Genomic DNA, 17,632 nt, shown 5'->3' on the forward strand with positions numbered 1-17,632 from the left:
CACCTGTTGCTAAGTTTTATTTTGGGGCACGATACCCTCCCAAGGCAATTTGAGTCAGACTGGGCACTTGGCAAGGGCAAAAGTGGCACTTTGGACCATTGGTGAGTTTATGCAAGATAGAATGAAATATCGTCTGGATGGGCTGCCCATTATCGCACCGGATACTTTAATCTGTCCAATTTAGCATCTAACTTGCTTAGTGATCAAATGTCTAGGGCCTCATTTTTGAGGTTATCAACAAAGCCATTCTTGGTTTTAAACTTGCACATACATCGTCCAGTAAATCAAGGCAGGCAGTACACAGCTGTAGAGAAACCATTACTAGATTTCACTCAATTAACATGTTGAGGAAAGGGTGATCGATCATTTTAAAGGTGAATTTGAGCATGACAAGGGTTGCATTAGGACGTATAACAAAATTCTCAGAGCTGCAGATTCAGATGCAATCTCTATCATTTATGTATCAGAAATATGGAGTCAAGAGTCATTCAATTGAAAGGATGATTCTCTTGGAAATGTTAGCTTGGCCCAAAGGATTCTATTGCAACATCTGTTTGTGCATTGACAGTGTCATTAAAGCTGAACTCAACAACGTAATTTAATAAGTTTCTGACTTCACTGAATGCCAGTGCATCTGAGATGCTATGCCACTGTGTGTTATTTTGCACACTGGAAGCAATGCTATGTTCATGTGCCCATTCAACATTGCCCATTCATTAATGTGCCACTCAAGCAAGTTATCATGGAACAAATATCGGCAATCGACACCCAGATCTAATTAATGCTTTGTTGGTTTCCACAAGAAATCCGTGGATTAGATTGTGTAGATTATACCAGAGCTGAAAGGGTTAAATTGGGGCCCAGCATCAATTTATGGGTTTTTTTTCACTGAGTAGGTCTGGCAGCATCTGTAGAGAGAGAAACACAGTTAATGGTGTGAGTCCAGTTTGATTTCTTCAGACTTCAAACGTTAACTTCATTTCTTTCTCCAGAGGTACTGCCAGATCTGCTGAGTTTCTGAACTGATTTGGAATTGCCGGTGTTGGACTGGGGTGCACAATGTTAAAAATCACACAACGCCAGATTATAGTCCAACAAGTTTAATTGTGCTTTAAGTGTGCTTCCAATAACTTTGAGTTTCTGAAACATTCTCTATTTTTTGCATCAGATTTCCAGCATCCACAGTATTTTACTTTTATTAAATTATACTGTATTCTTTTGAGGTAAATGTTCTGGGCTTGGTGGTACACACGCTGTATTGAAGCTTTTGATGCACCTTTGAATTTTATTGTCCAAGGGACTAGGTGAATTATATCTTGAAATTTAATGCAGTACTTAGGTATGTCCTGTTGTATTCTCTATTTTAATCCTGTTGTTGCAATTTGTAAAAGGTCATATACAACTAAAAAAAAACTTGACATAAGCAGTGCTGAAAATGTGTTGCTGGAAAAGCGCAGCAGGTCAGGCAGCATCCAAGGAGAAGGAGAATCGACGTTTCGGGCATGAGCCCTTCTCCTTGGAGCTGCCTGACCTGCTGCGCTTTTCCAGCAACACATTTTCAGCTCTGATCTCCAGCATCTGCAGTCCTCACTTTCTTCTTGACATAAGCAGTGGCAGGTATGGGAGTTGGGGCAATAAGGAAAAGCATCATTCCTTCTGCAGTCTTAGCGGGATTTGAGAAGATTTGTAGCTCGGGTTAAGTTTCTGGATGTAAGTTTGCTCGCCAAACTGGAAGGTTCATTTTCAGATGTTTCATCACCATACTAAGTAACATCTTCAGTGAGCCTCTGGGCGAAGCACTGTTGGTGTTTCCTGCTTTCTGTTTATATGTTTGGGCTTCCTTGGTTGGTGATGTCATTTCCTATGGTGATGTCATTTCCTGTTCTCTTTCTCAGGAGATGTTAGATGGGATCTAAGTCAATGTGTTTGTTGATAGATTTCTGGTTGGAATGCCATGCTTCTAGGAATTCTTGTGCATGTCTCTGTTGGCTTGTCCTAGGATGGATGTGTTGTCCCAGTCGAAGTGGTATACTTGCTTATCTGTATGTAAGAATACTAGTGAGAGAGGGTCATGTCTTTTTGTAGTTAGTTGATGTTCATGTATCCTAGTGGCTAGTTTTCTGCCTGTTTGTCCAATGTAGTGTTTGTTACAGTTCTTGCACAGTATTTTGTAAATTACATTAGTTTTGCTTGTTGTCTGTTTAGGGTCTTTCAAGTTCATTAGCTGCTGTTTAGTATGTTGGTGGGTTTGTGGGCTACCATGATGCCAAGGGGTCTGAGTGGTCTAGCAGTCATTTCTGAGATGTCTTTGATGTAGGGGAGAGTGGCTCGGGTTACTGGACGTGTTTTGTCTACTTGTTTGGGTTTGTTGGTGAGAAATCAGAGGACAGTGTTAATTGGGTACCCATTCTTTTGAATACATTACATAGGTGATTTTTCTCTGCTCTGCATAGTTCTGCTGTGCTGCAGTGTATGCTGGCTCATTGTAATAATGATCCGATGCAGCTTTGTTTGTGGATGTTGGGATGATTGCTTCTGTAGTTCAATATTTGGTCCATGAGTGTTTTCCTTATATGCTGGTTTGAAGTTTCCCATTGGCTGTTCGTTCTACTGTGACATTTAGGAATGGCAATTTGTTGTTGTTTTTCTCCTCTTTAGTGAATTTTATGCCAGTAAGGGTATTATTGATGGTCTTGAAGGTTTCCTCTAATTTGTTTAATTTAGTAATGACAAAGGTGTTATCCACGTAGCAGACCCAATGTTTGGGTTGGATGGTTGGCAGAGCTGTTTGTTTGAATCTCTGTATTACTGTCTCTGCTAAGAAACCCTGATATTGGAGATCCCATGCGTCATCCATTGGTTTGTCTGTAGGTTTTGTTGTTGAAGGTGAAGAGGGTGGTAAGGCATAGGTCCACTAGCTTGACAATACGGTTCTTGCTGATGAAGTTCTTGCGATGTAAGAACTGTAACAAGCACTACATTGGACAAACAGGCAGAAAACTAGCCACCAAGATATATGAACATCAACTAGCCACAAAATGACGACCCTCTCGCACTAATATCCTTATATACAGATAAGGAAGGACAGCACTTCGACTGGGGCAATACATCCGTCCAGGACAAGTCAAACAGGTACATGCGCGAGAATTCCTCGAAGTATGCCATTGATAAACACATTGACTTGATCCCATTTACCACCCCCTGAGAAAAAGAACAGGAAATGACATCACCATGGGAAATGGCATCGCCACAGAAAATGAAATCACCAACCCAAGGAAACCCAAACATATAAATAGAAAGCAGGAAACACCAGCAAGTGCTTCGTCCGGAGGCTCACTGAAGATGTTACCTAGAATGGTGATGATACGTCTGAAAATGAACCCTCCAGTTCAATGAGCAAACCTACATCCTTATCCAGTCTGTTTAGTATTGTAGTGTGCACTGTATGGTGACACAACACAAATTAAACATTGTTTAAAAAAAAGTGACAGAAGTTTGGAAACCCGATGCAAGTTTAGCTTTGCTTACTACTATTCTGTTGATTTACTAAACAAAAATGTAGGAGAATGGTTCATCTTTCTGTGTTGTCCCACACAATGTCACTTAGACTCTGATCCACCAAAACCAATTCTGAAAAGCGTTTAGCTTGTTAGGAATTGAAACTTACATTCTGGTTGCAAATATCTACCCAGAGCTGTATGACAAGATATTGGCACAGATGTTTGTTCACAAAAGGTTTACTGTTGAGCACCACTTCCTGTTTTTATGCTTCAACTAATAAGTTTGAAACTATTTCCAGCAACCATTTGAAGCCAAGAAGTTGAAAGATAGTATACAGAACCTACCAAGTAATCTTGCTTTCCTACCAAAAGAACTACCTAACTCATACAGTTTTTCTCTTTGATCATAAATTAATTAGTGTTCAAATCAAAAGTAGCTGTTGTTAATTTTAAGTTAACAAAATATTATTCTATCATACTTTGAAGCCTTTTCATGTGTTGTTCAAAAATTAAATTGATTGTTACCAAATATTTGCTCTTTAAGTATCATAAGCATTATTTCTAATTTAAAGTTAAAATAGTTGACATGCTATTTTTACAATAACAAGTGCTTAGGTTTGAAATGTAGAGTTCAAAAGAAAAATAGTAAAAGTAAGGATCGAGTTCACTGAAATGTTTCATCTTCCTTCAAGAGTTAAAGGATTGCATTCTCAATCGGCAGGATTCCATATAGAAGCACATAGGTCGAAGATTTAACAAAGAAATGTGTTTTTTGGCAGAAATTTATGGTTGATTCACATGACTAAAAGTTAAGGAAAACAACCATTCACCCAAAGACACTTTTATAAGTCTGTTTTGAGGCTGATTTCTTGATGGCACAGCAAATGAACTGAGCCACATGGAGTGACAGGAAACAATAGAAATCAATATGTTTTTTTAAAAAGTAATTTAGATTCCCTACAGTGTGGAAACAGGCCTTTCAGCCAAACAAGTCCACGCCGACCATCCGAAGAATAACCCACCCAGACCCATTTCCCTCTGACTAACGCACCTAACACTATGGGCAATTTAGAATGGCCAATTCACTTGACCCACACATCTTTGGACTGTGGGAAGAAACCCACACAGATACGGGGAGAATGTCCTTGGTGCTGTGAGGCAGCAGTGCTAACCACTGAGCCTCCTGTACCGCCCTGTTCTGAGGTTCAATTCCTGATCTGAGTTGAGGTGGTCAAGGCAGTAGTAGTGGTGTAACAGTGCAATAGGGAAGAGAATCAGATTGCTGGAAAACCCACTCTTGCAGTTATTAGGTGAGCAAGGATTGATCTGACTGTGATTGTAAAATTGTGCTGTACACATCCATTTGCTCTTTTTTAAAACAGTCTGATTAAGCCCACTTCTGAGGTTCTTTCCTCATATCCATGCAATTTCTTCTCCAAATATTGTTTCAATTCCCTTTGAAAGCTACTGTTGAATCTGCATCCACAACCTGTGATTTTCTACATATTAATACCATTCTTTTTAGTTTGAAATTCAAACTGATGGCATAGAACAAAGAGAACAAAGAAAACGGACGACCCAGGGACAGGCCCTTCGGCCCTCCAAGCCTGAGCCAATCCAAATCTACTGTCTAAACATGTCGCCTAATTCCTAAGCATTTGTATCCCAACTACTCATGCATCTATCCAGACGCATCTCAAATGAATCTACCGTGTCTGCCTCAACTACCTCTGCTGACGTGTTCCAGGCATCTACCACCCTCTGTAAAGTACTTGCCGCGTGTATCCCCCTTAAACCTATAACCTCTCATCTTGAAAGCGTGATCTCTCGTTATTGAATCCCTCATTTGACAAGAGTGGCGAGGAGAGAAGGTGAAATGAAGCGAGGGCTGCCAGGACGGGTAAGTTTTCCCATTTTTTTCCTGTCCTGGAGACACAGCAGAGGTGGAGACCAGGAGAGTGCCAGGAAGGTAAGGACTTAATGTATATTTGGCCAGCAGCTAAACCCAAGATACTACACGTGTAGTATCTCCCTCCCGCCTCCCTCCTCTAACCAGAAGAAAAAGACTCTGTGAGGTAAGGCTTTTATTTCTTTCTTATCTTTCTTTTTCATATATTTAAGTGCCTTGTTTGGTTTAGTCAGTCGATATAAAGCTAAGCTTACAATGGCAGGGGACCTCAGACCCATGGCATGTGCCTCTTGCTTGATTGGGAGCTCAGGAACGTGTCTGACATTCCTGACTCTTACACTTGCAAGAAGTGTGTCCAGCTGCAGCTCTTGTTTGACCACATGACGGCTCTGGAGCTGTGGATGGACTCACTGTGGAGTATCCGCGATGCTGAGGAGTGCTGGATAGCATGTTTAGTTAACTGGTCACACTGCAGGTTAGAATTGCCGAGGGAGACAGGGAATGGGTGACCAAAAGGCAGAAAAAAAGTAGGAAGGCAGTGCAAGTGTCCCTGCGGTCATCTCCCTCCAAAACAGGTATACCATTTTGGATACTGTTGGGGCAGATGGCTGACCAGGAGAGGGCAGCAGTTGCTAAGATCATGGCACCATGGCGGGGGTACTGCTGTTCAGATGGGTGGGAAAAAGACTCGTAGGGTTATAGTCATAGGGGATTCTATTGTGAGGGGAGTAGATAGGCGGTTCTGTGTCCGAAAATGGCATTCCCAGATAGTATGTTGCCTCCAAGGTGCTCGGGTCAGGGATGTCACTGATCGACTTCAGAGCATTCTAAAAGGGGAGGATGAATATCGTTGTCTTGGTGCATATAGACACCAACGATACAAATAAAAAACGAGATGAGGTCCTGAAAGCGGAATTTAGGGAGCTGGAGAAAAGTTAAAGATGAGGACCTCAAAGGTAGTGATCTCAGGATTACTACCAGTGCCACATGCCAGCCAGCGTAGAAATGAAAAAATAGGCAGAGTGAACACTTGGCTTGAGGGATGGTGTAGGAGGGAGGGGTTCAGATTTGTTGGACATTGGGACCGGTTCTGGGGAAGGTGGGACTATTACAAATTGCACAGTCTACATGTGAACCAGACTGGAACCAATGTCCTTGGGGCAGTTTTTGCTACTGCTGTTGGGGAGGTTTTAAAACTAATGTGGCAGGGGGCTGGGAACCAGAAAAGAAAACAAGTAGGCAGCGAGATGGAGACTGGAGACTGTAAGAATAATGAAGAGAGCATTAATAAGGGGAAGAGTAGGCAGAGAGCAGATGAATGCAAAAGAACTGGTGGCCTGAAGTGCATATACTTTAATGCAAGGAGTATAGTGGATAAGGCAGATGAACTTATGGCTTGGATTGGTGCCTGGGAGTATGATATTATTGCAATCACAGAGACTTGGTTGAAGGAAGGGCCTGATTGGCAACTAAATGTTCCAGGATATAGATGCTTCAGATAGGACAGAGAGGGAAGTAAAAAGGGAGGAGAAGTTGCATTGCTGGTTAGGGATGATATTACGGCTGTGCTCCCACATCAAGCAAGAGGCACATGACATGAGTCTGAGGTCCCCTGCCATTATATGCCTTAGCTTTATATCAACTAACTAAAACCAAACAATGCACTTAAATATATGAAAGAAAGAGAAAACATAAAATCCTTACCTTACAGAGTCTTTTTCATCTGGTTGGGGGGGGGGTGCGGAGGGAGCTACTACACGTGTAGTATCTCAGGTTTAGCCGCTTCCCAAATATATATTAACTCCTTACCTTTACGGCACCCTCCTGGTCTCCACGTCACCTCTGCTCTGTCTCCCGCTGCTCCCAGACAGAAAATAAGTTTGTCAATTTTTGTTAGTCTATTTTTGTGACTCTCCTAATCAATAACTAGGTCAGTCTTTCCGGAACCATACTTTCAAACCAACATGCGTCTACTGGATTGTTCACAGAAGTTTGTTTATTTTGAGGGGTTTAGTGTAAGAGGGAGAAAATACTGAAACACATTAACTTACTTTTGATTCAAAATAATCAAGGGTATTTGTTGGCTTAGGGAAATCCTGAGGTTGAAAAGTTTTTGGGCAGATTATAAAAACCTGATCAGAATTTAATGCAGAAATAGTTTCCTCTGCAGGAAGGAAGATTTTTCAAAGCATCTAAGGAAATAAGTTTAGCTCGGTGAAAGCGTAGTTTTAAAATCTCACTTTAGCTTTCAGTCCTCTGAGGAGAATGATATCACCTTTTCCAGTCCATTCAGTTAATTATAATCTCTTATTTCTGTTGCAGTAATTATTTTCTGTAACTTTTGGAAATGTTCACATTCAACCTAAAGTGTATTGCCCAGAATTAAACACAATGCTTCATGCATGCCAAACTGGTGCTTCGAATGGGTTTACCATAACTTCCAGGACTTTGTTCACAACACTCTATTTGTCAAGTTGTTGGCCTTATTACAACACCTTAAGAAACCTCGTTCTGTTATCTTTAAATTTTACTACCATTCTGCAAAGCAACCCCACATTCATCTAGACAAAATAATTAGCCTCCCAGAAGGAAAAACTGGTTTCCATCAATAATGACACATTTTCTTAATGAGAAATCACTTTAGCAGCATATTTATTGTCTCCTTTTTGTTAATTTTTTTCTGTTCCTAAAACTTCAAGAATTGCATGAAAGATAATTTAAATGGAGATTTGCGAATGTCAAAATGTTATTGGCTCTTGAGGACAAACTTTTTTTTAATATCATGCATCACAAAACCAATTTTAAAAACTGTTTCCTTAAACTATTCTACATTCAAAGATTAATTAACAAGCAACCCCCAGGTCTCTCTGCTCTTGAATCTCCTTTAAACTTGTAACGTGTATTTTCTCTGCTATTCTTCTCACTAAAATGGACCTCTGCACATTTTCTTGAGTTGAATTTCATCTTCTATGCATCTGCCTGTTCCACCCAGATCAAATCTCCTTCAAAGCTATTTCTGGATGGAATTTGATTGAACCTGATGGAGTTGTTATGATAGTATGACAGCCATGAGAATTTGCCAGATGTACTCCACGTGGATTCCCATCTTGGGAAAACTGTCTTACTGAGACATGAAAAGGGAGAGATTTGGGAATCTCACCTACTGGTTGCAGGACTTCCATAGGAGACGATATGTGTACCTTAAGAAACCTTATTCTTTTAATGGTTCTGCTATCTTTAAATTTTACTACCATATTCCAAAGCAATCCCAGAGGCTACATGTATGCAGTCAAACATGTTATTAGCTTCCCAAAAGGAAAAGCCGGTTTAGATCAACGGTGACATGTTTCTGAATGAAAATTCACTTGAGTGGCATATTTACTGTCTCCTTTATATTACTACTTCTGTCTGTAAAATTTCAAGAATTGTAGAAGTGACAACTTAAATGAAGATTTGCAAATATCAAATGTTATTGTCTCTTGAGGATAAACTTATGAGCAAAGATTTTTTTTAATATGCATCACATATTAAAATTTTATAAAATCACTTCATGATTGCAATCATGGACTTTAGTATTTTTAAAAATTTTGTGATTAATCATTAGGAGGAATTGACGCAAGGCATTTTGCAATGTGAACTGTAGTAACTGGCCAACTGGATACAAGGTGACCAAGCCATGGTAAGAGAAACACTGAAATCTGACTACTGATGGGCTGTATGTGCCCAGGATTGTCAGATTGGGAGGTTGAGAAGCAGGCCATTCAGCTATCATACCTCCACTGGCTGTTCAAACAAGCATAATTACCTAATGCCAATCTCCTGGATTTTCGCCAGTGAGACTTCCCAATCATTTCACTTCATTTAAATATGAAGTCATATTGGATCAGATATAGGATTCGCTCAGAATGGATTCACACAAAATTTAGAATATCGTTTGCCCCAGCAATGTGTAGGATTACCCCAGTCAAGAAACATTTCTTTCTCCTCATCAATTGTTTCTCTCACAAACTGCATAGACTGTTTGCAGAAAACAAAACTACAACTGCAACACCCCATCCCACTATCTGTATTTCCCCATGAGCTTTGCCTATCCCAGGGTATTATGTGGATATGTAGATTTGTAGGGTGGAGAGAGAAAAACAGAAGTCTGGAGGTAAGTGTATAAGACATGCAGGATAAAATGGAAAAAATGTGACGGGCAGTAGTAAGTTTGTGAATGAGACATAAGATGTGTGGCGGTATGAGCAATCATAGGACTGAGGCTAGTTGAGAACTGGAAGATGTGAGGCAAGGTAAGGTGAGGGTAAAATAAGCTAGGGATGTAAGTTACAAGTTAGAGTGGGGGTGCAGAATGATAGGGCTATGGAGCTGGAAAGAAAGTGGAGTAATGTTGAGGTTGGGACTTTGAGAGGTGGGGTAAGTACTAAGGTTGGTTGTCGGCATCAAAGGAAAGTGGGGTAGTAAGGTAAGGGTTGGGGGGGGCTTGGGAAGTTTGATGGTAAGTGTATGTCAAGGCGAGGGGTGAGTTGGGGTTTTGGGAGAACATGGGGATAGGGATGAGATGGAGTGGAAATAGCAGACTGTGATGGATGTGTGGAGGTAGGAGTGAGGAAAATGTTAGAGGTGAGGGTCAGTGAGGAGGTGAAGAGAAGGATTGTGATAGTAAGAAGTATGTCGTGTGCGTTGGCGAAAGGTAAAGAGGATGGGTAGTGATGGTAGAGGATCAAGAGAAGAATTGTTTTGCCACTTCAGAAAATGCAACTTGGGGAATGGCAGAGAGACAGTTAATGGTGCATACGGGTAGGTTTGGATGATGTAAACTCAATTGAGCAGTCAATCGTCTCCAACACGTTTTCACATTCATTTGGAGATGATCAGGTAAAAATGAGAATCTTTAATCTTGAGTTGACGGCTAACACCTGCACTGTCAGATGCCCCAAAGAGCAAACAAAAGATTAAGGAATGCCAAATGTGTGCTTTAGAATTCTGTAAATTGCAGAAAGGAAAGGTGGCATGGTAAGAGAAAGGAGATTCCACTGTTCTGATATCCTAAGAAAGAACAAATTAGAGCAGGAAATGGTACAAAGGAAGTACTTTGGTGCTCTCAGCATGTAATGTAATCTCTCAGGTATAGAAGATTATGGGGACATATAATTAAAGTATTTAGGATGATTAAAGGATTTGAAAGAGTATATAGAGAAGAATTGTCTCCACTCACCAGGGCAACACCTTGAATTTAGAATTGGGATGTTCAGGCGCAGATGTCAGAAATAATTTCTTCACACAAAGAGCAATAGAAGCCTGACGATCTCTTTGTTCAAAAAGCTATTGCGGATGATGAGCAATTGGAAATTTCAAAACTGAGATTGAAAAATTGCTATTGGTTAAGGTTACTAAGGAATATGGAATTGACAAGGGTAGAAAAAAGCATTAATACATAGATCAACTCTGACCTGAATAAATGGCAGGACAGGGCTGAATGGTCTGCTATTACCATATTTCTAAATGTATATTAGAAACTTACTGACAGAAACACATGGTGTGTGGTGTGATCTCTTGTGAGCATTGCTTTTTGCACAGTGATGCATGAGGAAGGAGGAATAATGTATACTTAGAGCTTGTGTGAAAAAAAGATAATTTTATTACCAATTAACATTATAATTTATTGTGTTTATTATCACATTTTAAGATATTTATTATTGAATGATGAAAAAGATAAATTGGATTCCGTAAATGTAAGAGTCTCAAGTGGGTTTCATTTAGCTCTCTTTGGGTGTTACCATTGAAAATATACAACATGAATCAAAGGTTAAGCTGTCCATTAAGTTTGAAAGCTAATTGAAATTACAGCAGAACCTTAGGACAAACTAACGGTCACACAGTTTTGTTGCAAGGTTATGCAGAGGTAATATTGAAAATAACTAAATTATAACAGTAATAATCTTCATTCATAAAGGAAATAAGCACCTTGACCTGTCAATGCATTTTCTAACAACATTTTGGTTTTGCAATGCAATAGTGACATTGTAGTTTCCATGACTACAGTGTTAGGGTGAAGGGTGGGTTGGACCCAATGATACAGGGTTATGCCCTTGTAAACAGAAACCTTTTACAGTTTTTAACATAGGAATTCACTTCCAAATCAAATCTCCATATATTATTTATTAGGAGTATCTTGTGTTAACAACAAAGTGGAATTAAACAAATGTCAGCAACACATCTCTTCTGAATTGGAAAACCAAGCAAATCAAGGCCTCAATTTTCAATTATCTGAGGAATACATTTGGCAGTTTAAAAAGGGAAACATTATCCAAGGTACATTAATGAGGTTAATTATCCCCACAGATTGATGCATATAAATAATGGCCTAGGTATTGCATTCAGAATAACAGAATGACTATCAATGCTCAGCATTACTATCAAGTAAGCCAGACACAACATGCATTGGGCATACATAGTTAATCATGGAAACGAGAAACTTATTAGAAAAGCATACAAATTAGGAGTAGAAGTAGGCCATTCAGCCCTTCATGCTTGCTCTGCCATTCATTCAGATCTGTTTATCCATTGCTCATCCATTTGTGCTCTGGATTTCATATTCCTATCTACACCTGATTCCCTTGTCTAACAGAAGTCTTTCTAGCAATACCCTTAAAATATTTAAAGACCATCTCATTATCTTTTGAGGCAGGGATTTCCAAAGTCACCATGGCTTCATGCAGGCTTCCATCTTCCAGCAAGACATCAATGGTATGGCCTTTTCGCTTGCCCAGATATTGTTCTGGAAGACTGATTGGAGTTGAGATCAATTACTTTCTCTGGAAGTTCTTCCTTAGAGAAATTCCATTTGTACTCTTTGTTGGGGCATCTGGAGAGAAAATCATCAATGGACTCCTGGGTTCCTGTTTGTGTTGCATGGTTTGCTGAGTTAGAGTGTATTAATTTAGAAGTTGATTTGTACCTTGAGCCAATCTTGAAGTCCTCTCCAGATCATTTCTGGATCATTTTTATTGTCTTCAGGAAGATTGGGTGCATTTATTCTGTGAATACCCCTCATTGCCAATATTAAGAAGTATTTTGAAAGATCTCCTCTCAGGATTATTTATAGATCGATCTGCAAGGTAAAACTGCAGATGTTACTTAAATGGCTGGAGTTTGATGATGATGTTGCTCCTTTGTCCAAGTCATAATAAAATGTTTACATGCAATTTCTTGTTAGTTTTTCTGTTACACTGCAGGGATTTTTCATTCCTTCCTTTTGATTCGATGTTCTGGCTTTTTATTTTTCCTTCTTTTGCATCTGCTTTACTTTTGTTTTTCATAGTTGTGATCTCTTTAAGAAGTCTTGCTGCATGTCAATTTGTGTCCTTAAGGCCTGTGGTAACAGGTTTCAGCCACTAGATGGAGTTCTGTTCTGAACCCCAGTGATGTTATTACTGGACAAGGCAGATGCTAGGCTGAATTCTTTCTCTTCTTGGTTTTTGTATTTAATGGTACCACAGACATTTATCACGCAAGAAGAATGAAGATAAAATATAATAAATCAAACCTTTTCAATTTAATACACACTAGGTAAAATGCAATCCAATTAATCGCAGCAATGTTCCTTTACAGTGTTCACACCAGAAGAATCCCCTTCCCAAATACATCTTTATAGTTCACCTTAATTGTTACCTTTCATAGTTTGAGAATCCTTACCTCTTCCTTTAGTCTATTTACTATAGTGCTTAGGTTATCCTAGCTTCACATTACCCAGAATTTTAACTAAACACTTCTGGTCTGGAACTTGCAAATTAAACTACTTACACTGAAGTAATTTAATTTCTTAACAATTCTAGACTATCCCCTTTCCTGTGATACATATTTAGCTATAGCCAGGACTTTGCCAAAACTGAAGGCTAAAGAGCTTTTTTCAAGCAGCGAGTTACTCCCCAAGCCAAAATAAATTCTGGAACCTTCTATCTGAAACCGAACGCACATCACTGATTATTCTGTTCAGTCACAAAAACTCTCCCAATGAAATCAAAACCCTTTTACTTTTTCAGGAAGTTTCCCTCATTCTATATTTTCAAAGAAATTGCATGACTCTAACAATGCTCATAAGTTATTGAATAGCAGAAGCAGACTAGAAGGGCCAAATAGTCTAGTAGTTCTAATTTCTTGTGGTTTTTTTAGAGTGTGGGGTGTGGGACTGAGTAACAAATGTGGAGGAAGGTGTTCATGCTCTGAAATTGCTCATTCTCCTCAGGGAAAGACACCTACCATTTATCTTATCTCTGCCCCTCATGATGTTACAAACCTCTATAAAGTCACCCCTCAACCTTCTACATTTCAGTGAAAAAAGTCCCAGCCTATCTGGCCTCTCCTTATAATTCAAACCCTTAATTCTTGGTAACATCCCAGTAAATCTTTCCTGAAATCTCACCAGTTTAATAATTTACTTCCTATAACTTTAACAGTGTCTCACTCCCAGACTCAACATTAAATGCATGAAGTCAGAATACTTGTTTAAAAAAAATGTTCTTTCTTGGAATGTGAGTGTTGCCAGCATTCATTGTCCATCTTTCATATGCCCTTAAGAAAGTCATGTTGAGCTGCTTTAGAACATAGAACATAGAAGACTACATCACAGTATAGGCCCTTCAACCCACAATGTTGTACCAAGCATTTATCTTAATCTAAGATCAACCTAACCCACACACCCCTCAATTTACTTCCATCCATATTCTTGTCCAGCAATTGCTTACATGTCCCTAATGTATCTGACTCTACTACCACCGCTGGCAGTGCATTCTACGCACCCACTACTCTCCACGTAAAAAGCCTACTTTTGACATCTCCCCAAAACCTTCCTCTAATCACCTTAAAATTATGAACCCGTCTGAGTGCCATTTCTGCCCTGGGGAAATGTCTCTGGCTATCTATCTATGCCTCTCATTACCTTGTACACCTCTATCAAGTCATCTCCCTTCCTTTTTCTCTCAGTGTGAAAAGGTCTAGCTCACTCAACCTCTCTTCACAAGGCAAGCCCTCTAAACCAGGCAGCATCCTGGTAAATCTCCTCTGCACTCTCTCTAAAGCATCTATATTCTTCCTACACTGAGGTGACCAGAACTGGACACAATATTCCAAGTGTGGTCTAACTAGAGTTTTATAGAGCTGAAAATGTGTTGCTGGAAAAGCGCAGCAGGTCAGGCAGCATCCAAGGAACAGGAGATTCGATGTTTCGGGCATAAGCCCTTCTTCAGGAATTTTATAGAGCTACAGGATAACTAGGGTTTTATAGAGCCTCATGGCTCTTAAACTCAATTGTCCTGTTAATAAAAGTCAAGTCACCATATGCCTTCTTAACAACCCTATCAACTTTCAGTGGTCTGTGTGCATGGACCCCATTTTCCAACTATTCCTCCAACTGTCAAGAATCCTGTCTTTAACCCTACATTCAGCATTCAAATTCGACCTTTCAAAATGAATCACTTCACATTTATCCAGGTCAAACTCCATCTGCCACTTCTCAGCCCAGCTCTGCACCCTGTCAATGTCTTGTTGTGGCCTGCGACACTATCAACAACACCACTGACCTTTGTGTCATCGGCAACCCTATTAACCCACCCTTCCCCTTCTTCATTCAAGTCATTTATAAAAACTATAAACAGCAGAGACCCAAGAACCAATCCCTACTGGACACCACTGGTTACCATCCACTACCACTTGCTGCCTTCTTTCGGCTAGCCAATTTTGTATCAAGACAGCCAAATCTCCCTGTATCCCATAGCTCCTAACTTTCTGAATGAGCCTACTGTAGGGAAACTTATCAAATGCTTTACTGAAATTCATATACACCATATCCATCACTCGACCTCCATCAACCTGTCTCATCACATCCTCAAAGAACACAATAAGGCTTGTGAGGCTGGACCTGTCCTTCACAAAGCCATGCTAACTATCTTTAATCAAACTGTTTTTCCAAATAATCATAAATCCTATCTCTCACTATTCTTTCTAGTATCTTGCTTACCACAGACATAAAGCTGACTGGTCTGTAATTCCCAGGGATTTCCCTATTCCCTTTCTTGAACAGAGGAACAACATCTACCTCCCTCCAATCAGCCAGTACGACTCCCGCGGAGAGTGAGGATGCAAAGATCATTACCAGAGGTGAAGCAATCTCATTCCTTGCTTCCCGTAGTAAACCTGGATATATCTGGTCTGGCCCTGGGGACTAATCTATCTTAATGCTTCTCAGAATTTCCAGCACATCCACTTCCTTAATATCAGTCTGTTCAAGCCTATTAACCTGGTCCACAGTGTTCTCAGTACCAACAAGGTCCCTCTCTCTCGTGAATACTGAAGCAAAAATCTCATTTAGGGCTTCCTCTACCTCTTCAGACTCCAGGTACAAGATCCCTCCACTATCCCTGATTGGCCCTACCCTCTCTGTGATCATTCTCTTATTCCTCACGTACGCGTAGAATGCCTTCAGACTTTCCCTAATCCTTCCTGCCAAGGCTTTCTCATGCACCCTCCTTGATCTCCTCAGTCCCAGTTCTTTCCTAGCTACCCTTTAATCCTCTAAAGCTGTGCCAGATGCTTGCTTCCTCAGCCTTAAGGAAGCTTCCTTCTTCCTTTTGATGAGAAGCTCCTTGCTCTTGTTATTCAAGGTTTCTTCACCCTACCATCCCTTGCCTGTCTCAGTAGGACAAAGTTATCCAACACTCACAACAAGTGCTCCTTAAATAGCCTCCACATTACTGTCATGCATTTCCTGTCGACCAATTGTTCCCAATTTATACTTCATAGCAGTATAATTTCCCCTCCCCCAATTAAATACCTTCCCATACTGTCTGTTCCTAACATGAAATCCAGTATGGCCTCCACCTAGTCAACCTATCTACATATTGAGTCAGGAATCCTTCCTGGACACACCTGACAAAAACGGCTCCATCCAGACCATCTGCACTAAGGCAGTTCCAATCAATATTGGGGAAGTTGAAGTCACCCATAACAACAACTCTATTCCATCGGAATCTTTCCTAGATGTGCTGTTCAATCTGTTCTTCCATCTCTCTGCTGCTATTGGGGGGTCTATAGAAAACACCCAATAAAGTGACTGCTCCTTTCCTGTTACTGACTTCCATCCATACTGACTCAGTAGACAAACCTCCTCAACAATCTCCTTTTCTGCAGCTGTGATGCACTGTTTAATTAAAATGCTACTCCCTCTCCTCTTTTACTTCCAACCTTGTTCTTTTTAAAAGATCTAGATCCTGAAACATCCAGTAACCATTCCTGCCCCTGTGAAATCTATGTCTCCGTTATGGCCTCAACATTGTAGTTCCAAGCACTGATCCATGCTCTAAGTTCATCACTCTTATTCCTGACACTCCTGGCATTGAAACAGACACACTTTAACCCATCCTTTTGCCATTTCAACTGTGAATCCTTCCTGACAGATTCTTTGCATTCTATTTCTGCCCATTCAATGACCACCTTCTCCTCTGATCTGTAACTTGTTCCCATCCCCCTGCCAATCCTCTCAAAGTGCTGTAACAAATCTCCCGCCCAGGACATTGTTGTCTCTCCAGTTTAGGAGCAGCCTGTCCTTCATGTACAGAAGGTACCCCAATGATCTACATATCTGCAGCCCTCCCTCCTGCACCAGCCCTATAGCCATGTGTTTAGCTGCACTTGCTCTCTGTTCCTCGCCTCACTAGCACATGGCCCTAGTAGCAATCCTGAGATTACTACTCTGCTCATCCTGCTTTTTACCTTCCAACCTAACTCCCTGAAATCTTCATCCCTTTTCCTGGCTACGTCATTGGTGCCAATGTACATCATGGCTTCTGGCTGCTCACCCTCCCCCCTTCAGAATCTTACAGACTCGATCAGAGACATCCTGGACCCTGGCATCTGGGAGGCAACATACTTTTTGGGAATGCTGTCCACGATCATAGAATCTCCTGTCCATTCCTCTAACTATTGAGTCTCCTACCACTCATGTTCTTCTATTCTCCCCCCCACCCTTCCCTTCTAAGCCACAGAGCCAAGTTCAGTACCAGAGTCTTTCCCCTGGTAGGTCCCCCAGCCAACAGTATCCAAAATGGTATAGTTGTTATTGACGGGAATGGCCACAGGGGGGTCCTGACTGTAACCCTTTTCCTGTACCTGAGGTGAACAATCTCCCTGTAACTCCTCTTATTTACCCCTTCTGCCTCCCTGCATG

This window comes from Hemiscyllium ocellatum, chromosome 17 (genome assembly GCF_020745735.1).
Source record: "Hemiscyllium ocellatum isolate sHemOce1 chromosome 17, sHemOce1.pat.X.cur, whole genome shotgun sequence".
Classification (NCBI taxonomy): Eukaryota; Metazoa; Chordata; class Chondrichthyes; order Orectolobiformes; family Hemiscylliidae; genus Hemiscyllium; species Hemiscyllium ocellatum.